Raw genomic sequence first — 8803 nt, 5'->3', positions numbered from 1 at the left:
CTTTTGATGAGCAAGGCTCCTGCAATTAAATCAGTGCAATTAATTATTCTCTATTTCTAGCACTTCCAAACACGTCAAATAGCATAAAGAAAAGGGGAAGATTTCCAAACATGTCGAATGGCATAAAGAATAAGCTCCTCAGAAAAGGAAAAGTCCTTGTTTAAAAATTTTGAGCAGTTCATATGAGAATAGACTGGTTCCATTACTAACATCAGTTTATGGGTTGTGTAAGCTTTCAAATGCAGAAGTCCCATCCAATTATCAGGGGAAAATAATTTGGGCAAAGAGCCAAATACTAGAAAAATAGATCAGTTTGGAAATTGAAAACTTTCCTTCGCTTCACATGCAATCAACATTTCCCACTCAGGAACAAGGAATGCCCAATTGCCAATTTTTAGAATAAGTACTTCAATCACCATGCCAAGCAAATGAAAAGAAACAGGGAGTCGAACAAAACAGCATATATCCATAGAAAAGAAACAGCCAAAAACCTTCAGGATCAATATCCAGGTTTGGATTTATTTTATGCAAAGAGTACGCATGGACTTGATCAACTATCATTATTTCTTAATAGGACATCAAATTCTAAACATGAAAGAGTCCAAGTTTTACAGTCTTCAATTCATTTGGATGTTTACATGTTAATTGTCTGGCCATTGCATCAAGCAGCCATACATTGGCTAAAATAAGTAAACAGTACAGTAAGGAAAATGGGAGGAAAAATACAAATGAAATAGAAGTTTAAAGCAAAGACAAGAAACATCAAGAATCTCGCCACTTAGGAAACTAATACAATATATGGCCAAGACAAGAACCATGATGGAAAAGAAATAAATGGTCTGCACAATATTAAAAGGAAAGTTCAAGATAAGTTGAGAGCTCACAGATATATCACTCTTTTCGATTCTGAATCACAAGTCACACCTTTCCACCTACATGGATCGGGATCCTCTGGCCTCCATTGAAGAATGCTACCATCTGAAGTGACAATTGCTGATCTGAAGCTCAAAAGTGCCTCACCTACAAATCATATAAGATCATTAGAAACACAAATAAGGAGGGAAATTAAGAATTTACATTTACAACAAACAAATCAGCTTCTTCTACAAACAAAAGCCATATAATAAACAGATGCACCTGCATCTGAAAGTGGGGAACATTCATACAAAACTCTGTCTACAGATCCACAGCGCAAAGCGATAAAATTTTATGCGACTGTAGTCAGTAGTCATAAAGCAAAAGATGAGCATCAGCATACCATCAGGGCTGAGAGCCAAGCTGTTGTTGATTGAGCCATAGAGAAGTAAAATGCAAAGAACCCGTAATACTTTACATCTTGCTTGACAAATGCCCATCATGGCACTGGTCGGGCATAATAATTTTATCAGATATCATCTGATGCACCACTTCGTGAAATGGCCGTGTTGAACATATAGCTGTGTCTGAGATTATACCATCCCGGAGCCAAGAAAAAGAAAAATTTCCTGAGGAGCAGAAAAGCAAAGAATTGCCAATAATCAATGGTAACAGGTCTAATTCAATACCAATTATCTGAAGAATGGATTCAACTGACATGTACATGCTCAATCACAAGGAGAAAGCACCAGCAAGGTAATCATCTAAATGCAGTGCATGCATGTTGACGAAGAAACCATAAGCTCAGCTATTCCTTTCGGATCGATCTAATAGAAAGCAATAAATATGCATGCTTTATCAAAAGAATGTAAGGCGTGCTTGAATTAGAAACTATCCAGTTTCTATCATCCCATGTTGACATGAAGTCAACCCGAGTACCAGGCATGGTCAAAGAATTAAGGTAAAAAGAGAATCTTCAGAAGCAACAAGCAATAACATCATCAAAGTAACCGGGACTCAATTGAAGAACAAATGCCAATGCTCCCGACAAGAACCACATGACATTTACAAGACAAACATTTCCCCCACGTAAAACCCGAAAATTGAATGATCAAGTAGCCAAAGTTGATAAATTTCCGATAATGCGACAAGCAACAGAGACTTAAATAACCCTAGGATCGCCTCTACCACATCAAAATCCCAAAAACAGTGGGTTCCGGTGTGGCTGCGCCGACTCAATTGAGCCCGAAACAAAGTCAAACCAAGCACACTGACCCAGAGAGCGCCTCAATCGACAAATCTGCCGTCACACTCCCCGGAGCAGCCACTCAAACAGCAGCTTAACCACTGAACCGTAGCATCGAGCAGCTCAAAACAGTGGCGAACTCTCAAGAATCGGGAGAGGACCCGGAAATGAGAAAGATCGAAGCAGCCGAGAGGAGGGATGGGGCTCAAGCTCGAAATGAGCTAAATCAGCAGAGTGTGGGATTCCCGGGGAGAGGAAGGGCGAACCTTGGCTCGATCTGGCGGTGCCGGAAGCGGGAGGCAATGCAGGCCTGGCTGAGGAACGGGAACCCCCCGGGAGAAGATTGTGAGGGAAGGAAGAGATGATGAAGAGGAAGAAGAGAGAGAAGCAAACAGTGTTTGAGCTCACAGAGGAGAGAGAGAGTTTGTGTGGATGTGCGGGTGTGTGTGGAATAGTATAAGATGCTTGGGGGGGGTGGGGGAATTCAAAGTGGGGACATCAGCGCAGCCAATGGGAAGGGGGGGCCACGCACGTGCGACCGCGACCTCTCGTACGTGCCACCGACGCTTCTATACGTCTGTCTCTCCCCTCCTCTTTTTTCTTTTTTCCTTTTTTCTTTTTTCTACCGGAAATAAGACGATCATATCTTTATTTTATTTTATCTTCATACATATATTCATTCATTAACAATTAGAAGCTGTGGATATTTTATTCGCTACCATACATATGCACAGTTAGATTCGTCAGTTTTACGTGTATATACAACCATACATAATCGTAGGAGCAGTTGCGATAATCGTGATGCCAAATTGGAACTATGTGCTCCTACTCCGAGTGATATTTAAATTAAGGCCTTCAATTATTATGTCGGAGATACATTATTAATCGTTAGAAAGGTCTGTAGTTCAGTTCGGCTGCAGTTCTGGAATTATTTTGTGATGTGGAATGAAATTCAATAATGTGGATCAGGCAAGTAGGAGACCCTCTATATCGGTCAGTCTAGGAAAGAAAATCAAACCCTCTTTTAATACGACCCAATGACCTTTAAATAAATAGTGATATTTTTTTCGATTAGAACTTAGAAGAGAGGAACAAATAGTGAAATTCATAACAAAAATATTCTTGTTAATTGCTGAATATGGGGAAACTAAAAAGAAGAGGATGGTATTCTGCATATATATATATATATATTTGTATTTGTATCTTTATGAAAAATCTTAAATAATCTTATTTTATAATGATGTAATAATAAAAAAATCAATAAGATTGTTATAATAAGAGCAATTATAATATCTATAAAAAAAAAGCAATTATGATAATTATTTGAGTGATAAATAGTAATTTCAATTTTATTACAATATAATTGATACTTTCTCATATTATAATCGTTGAAAAATTTCCTGCAGTTTACATCTCGAATTATACCTCATATATGCTTGAGATGTTTTTATACACTATTGTTTGATTTGATTAGTTCTCCTTTTATTTTCATTTTTAGAATTATTATCGTGTAAGGAATTGTAAGTAAATAAATTAATAGGTCTGAGGATAAGAGAGGCAGTTGCCAGTTGCTTAAATCCACATGAGGTATCTTCCACAACCTCTTGTGGACACAGCATAAAAAGGTTGCTATGAATTTATCACATCAAACTTTAATAGAATCGTTAACCTGAATTTCAAAAATAATGATGAGTAATAAATGAGGTAAACAATCATGAGGTTCTGTTAACAAATTCACTTAAAGCGTGCCAAGAACGGTAATGAGATTCAAAACCTTCATTTACATGGACATTAAAGCTTAACCAGTTTATATAGCTTGAACAGATTAAAATCAGAACATTCAGTTCGAAAGTTGTTGCTTTTCGCACTAAACAGAGTTAACGTACAGTCTATTTATGACTATTGGAAAATTATTCCCAAAAAGAACTAAAAATGACAATTGTGTTCAAATTCTAATTAATTATGTCGCTCAGAACTTAATCGGTTTTAATGAAGAGAATCGAGAACTAAAGATATGTGGGGATTTATGTATTTTGGTATATCAAATTTATGCATAGTTATGGGTCAAAACCACGCAATAAAATATTGAAAATTCCAAAGAATTTTAGGACATTTTACTATATATTAGGTAGATCATATCTTCAAGGACTTTTCTACCCAAAGAAATGTCCCATGGTGGGACCCTTTGTTTAAATATCAATTAAGATATTGAAAATTACTTTTTAAACCTCAGATATTTAAATTACGTTACAATTTCATTATGTCATATTCAAAATTAATGAAACTTTAATGTGTTGCATGGAGAAGGTGCCACGTATCATATTCAACCAATCCAACCAACAACCATAGCCCGACCCATTCAACAATTAGTCGGGTTTACAACCCAAACCGTTCTTTATGGTGCGTTTGATTTTAGAGTTAAAGTAAGTTTGATTTTGATTTTGATTGTAGAAAAGGACAAATGAGATGAGATTATAAATTTGACTTGGGAAACGTGTATTTTTGTTGTGTAATGTGTTGAGTTAAAATCAAAATCATGATTCTAAAATCAAACTTACAAATCAAACGGGGCCTTAAAAATCAGTCGGTTAATACTTGGTCAGGTTCCAACTCAATCGGTTTAAAACAATAATTCCAGTTAATTATTTTCACGATTCAAAACACCAATACATATTATTGAAACTGCAGTATCTATGTGAATATGGTAACAGCGACCGATAACATCCAAGTAATCCGACGTGATAACGGCAACCAGTGACGGCCTATTGACTATTGACGCCGAAGAGTGTAAGGAGGACCATTGGCGGTTGTCTTTATCGTGAATCATTTTGTATGTTTCAATCGGATACATGGCATGGCGGCCACCTCCATTGAAGGAGGTCACCGGAGAAGGTCTTTTTTTTTTGTTGAGTCGTTACCAGAAAAAATCCCTATTTTGGTTTTTTGGGAAAATAACTTCCTAAAATTGGAAAATATTAGTTTTTAATTGGGATCACCATCCCTATAATTAAGGACAAGAATAAGGCAAGTAAAATTAAAGAAATAAAAATGCAACAATCAGTAAACATGATTTATTTTCAATAAAGGAAATATTTTTTACCTAAAAATGAAGAAATTGAATATTAAAGAGCATCCGCATAAATATATAATTTGCTAGAGCTAACATAAGGTATCGCCCGTGCAAATAAAAAGTATAAGCATAGAGGGATATTTTCACGATATTTGAGAAATATAGCCAGAGAGTATTACAAAATTAACTAAGACTAAAATTATTGTTCCAACGCCAAAAAAAGTCATTTTCATAAACATATTTCTATTGAAAATCACTCTAGTGAACACTAAGGCTAGCTTACACTTATGCATAAATAGAAGAAAATACCATTTTTAATATGTCATATCGTTTCGAAGTATTAATTGTCATCATGGTCTTCTTCACCACTGCTTTCATAAACAACCTAGACGAAATAACAGCAAGACACTATATCACCTATGAAAATGATTTGTTCATGTTTCAAGTATGTCCATGTACCTAGGAGAACATCATTATTCACCAAGGTTAAACTAGAAATAACTGCCGCTAGTGATCGCCCGAACCCTAGGCCACATTGGGCAAATCATCATTTATCAAATCACGGTGGTGATTTGGTCATACTGCTAGTGAACATTGTATATGCTTTTCATAATGAACATAATATATTGTCGTCCAAGTGATGTCCATTGTCTTTAACGTATGCAAAAATGAGGAAGGGGAAAGACCATGTTTATTGCAAGCATGTTGCAAGTACTACAAACAAAAGAGTTCCTTATGTTCTATGTTGTCCATTACAATAATGCAATAAATTTATGCACATTATTTAAATCACATAGTATCAATTGTTAAAACCTTAATAAAAAGAAAATTTGTTACGTGGAACAAAACTTTTGGGGTCTAAGGGCACTTATTTGTAGAATCATGTGAGTCATTAAGGGGATTGAATATGTTCATCATAGTATATGGTTATAGCTAGTTGGAGAATACGTTTAGGCTAATTTAATATGAAATCCTGGAGCAGAGTAGAATTGATAGTAGAGAAACACGAGCAGCAAGCAGAGAGATAATGGGAAAATAATGTAGCAAAGCCACTAAAGAAAGCAACGCAAATTCCGTTGCCCAACTTGGAGCAAACCAACATATTTGCTCAAGCCAATCCATGAAGTGATAATTAAAAAAAATAAAAAAAATTATTAAAATATCTCATAAATCATGATATGTTAGATTGCCCGTATCCGAAAATCACATAGCTCATAATCTACCCATATCATAACCCACATAAGGTAGTTGTAAAACGCGGGGATGAAGATATTGCAACATTCCCTTGATTATAGATAACAGTCTCTAGAAAACTTTCACGTTGATTGAGACTCCATGAAATAAATAAGGTTAGTCTGACTAAAAATAAGGAAGGGTAAAATACACTCCCCGTCCTTAAAGTTTTGTGTAATGATATTTCATCATATTTTAAAGGAAAATAGACACTCCACCTCATTAGTCTTATTGACTTAATAAGATAAATTTCTTTTGGTCCTCAATCTTTATTTGCTTTTCACTTTCATACTAATTCTTTTTCTTTTGAATTGTTATCATCTTAAACATTATACGGTTTATTCATTTTGATCTTACTGTTCAAATTTTCGATAAACCTATCAATATGCAATATTTTTTAGAATAAAATATATTTGAAAATAAAAAAGAAAAGAGAGCAGTTCATTAACAATCATTGAGGCTCTCAACAAGCAAGGGCGAGGAGATCATACCTACTACGAAACAATATTTTCTTGAATAAAAATTTTTAAAACAAAATTATAAAACATGACAACACCACATCATAGGGAGCCAATCTATAGTTGATGAGTATAACTGTCCTTTGAAGTCTTACGATGCGTTTGGATTCAGAGTTAAAATAATTTTGATTTTGATTGTGGAAAATGACAAATAAGTTGTGATTATAAATTTGACTTGATAAACGTGTATTTTTGTTGTGTAGTGTGTTGAGTTAAAGTTAAAGTTAAAATTTTTGACTTGGAAAATGTGTATTTTGTTGTATAGTGAGTTGAATTAAAGTTAAAGTTAAAATGAAAGTGATTTTAACTCCCAAAACAAACAGGCCAGCATCTAGGTTGGGGTGTGGCTATGCCTTTACCCCACCCTAACCGCCATTCGTCCACACTCGCACCTCCTATTAATCACTGTCAGCTAGTGGCCCCATAAGGTACCGATGTGGTGGCAATACCATCCCTTTCATACTCCTTGTTGATGTATCCTTTTTTATTTATTAATTTTCAAAAATTGTTTATTATTTATGAAATATTTCATGGTAGCTCTTGTTACACGGTAATGATCGTCAACAATCCAACAAAGTAAGGGACGACCTATTAAACAATTTATAACCTAGGGTGGTGGTGTGGTTCCCAACAAAGCCTTCATTCAAAATACTAAAATTTTAAAGGTCCTAGTGTATATATTGATATTATGGAGGGGTCCTCGCCGTTTGCAAATACCCATTCTATAGATAACAAAAATCTTCCATGGTCATCGTCAATATTGAACAAAGTAGTTCTAAGCATCTTTTTATTTCTTTTTTGTTTAAGTTCTTAATTTTAAATTCTTTGCATTTGTAAAAAAAATTGCATGTCAAAAGATTTGATGGTGATTTAGGTAGCAAGATCTAATGGGAACTAATTATGTCACCTTAAGAATCATAGTGAGCGAAAAGATGAATCAAGACGAAATTAACAAATACCCTAAAGATTAAGGATCAAAAAGAATTTTTTTCTATCAAGTCAACATGATCAATTGAGTGAAATATCGATTTTTTCATTAAAAATGGGGTGGAGTGTTTATTTTCGTCAAGAACAAGGTGGAGTATAATTGGGCAAAACTTCGAGGGAGGGGAGTGTATTTTACTCAATAAGAAACGGGATGAACCAACTATGGCATACTTGTTCTGGAAAAGAAGATAATTTAAGTAATTTCCTTTTAGATCACGCATATTTCAATAGAAAATATCCATATTCACTGAGAGTAAAATTAGGTAAGCAAATTTTCCGGAAAAAATCATGAAAACAATATATCGGAGCTGTAACTAGAAAAAAAAAGAAAAAAGAAAAAAAGAAAGGACCTTCGACAACTTGCATTGGTCACATCCGTAGACGGTGGTTGGTTAAAGGCCAACATGGAGAATATATGGACGAAAACGTTATTCTTTCATAGGAGTTGCAACTGAGATAAAAGAAAACGATCGAAATGGGGTGGCGTGGCATGACCTTACGTGAGCATCCACTTAGAAAACGATTAAAGATGACACACATTCACGTCGTCGAAGTTGAACATCATCATTGAGGGAAAAAAAAAGGTCGTTGTGGAAGCCATTATTGGCGTATTACAGAGAAAGATGAACTGATTTAATTGACTAAACCATTCTTTTAAGCTGAATTGTTGTTTCGGGCCACTTAACTTGGTTACTTTTTTTAATCCGACTCTTAAAATTGGGCAGGTTATTTGATTTGGATAATAACCCGGTTGGTTAATTAGGTCAATTATACTCAGGACACATGTCACAAAGTAATTTGCCCACGTGTTGGACGAATCACGAATGTCTTGATAATTTAGTGCGCAAAAGACAAAAAACAAAAATGCGAAGGACTATCATATAAGAGGCAAAA

At 35.0% G+C, this 8803-nt stretch overlaps 1 long non-coding RNA gene across 1 annotated transcript; it reads right to left on the bottom strand.

Annotated features, from left to right (window-relative positions):
• Positions 1 to 6: 6 nt before the first annotated feature.
• On the bottom strand, positions 7 to 2538 carry LOC116189745. Its single transcript, XR_004152471.1, has 4 exons — positions 2131 to 2538; positions 1259 to 1484; positions 885 to 1020; positions 7 to 19 (listed from the first exon to the last, which is right to left on the bottom strand). It is a non-coding gene; the product is annotated as an uncharacterized LOC116189745 (long non-coding RNA).
• Positions 2539 to 8803: the final 6265 nt, after the last annotated feature.

This window comes from Punica granatum, unplaced genomic scaffold (assembly GCF_007655135.1).
Source record: "Punica granatum isolate Tunisia-2019 unplaced genomic scaffold, ASM765513v2 Contig00009, whole genome shotgun sequence".
In the NCBI taxonomy this organism is placed as follows: Eukaryota; Viridiplantae; Streptophyta; class Magnoliopsida; order Myrtales; family Lythraceae; genus Punica; species Punica granatum.
This window is presented reverse-complemented; position numbering and strand designations above follow the sequence as displayed.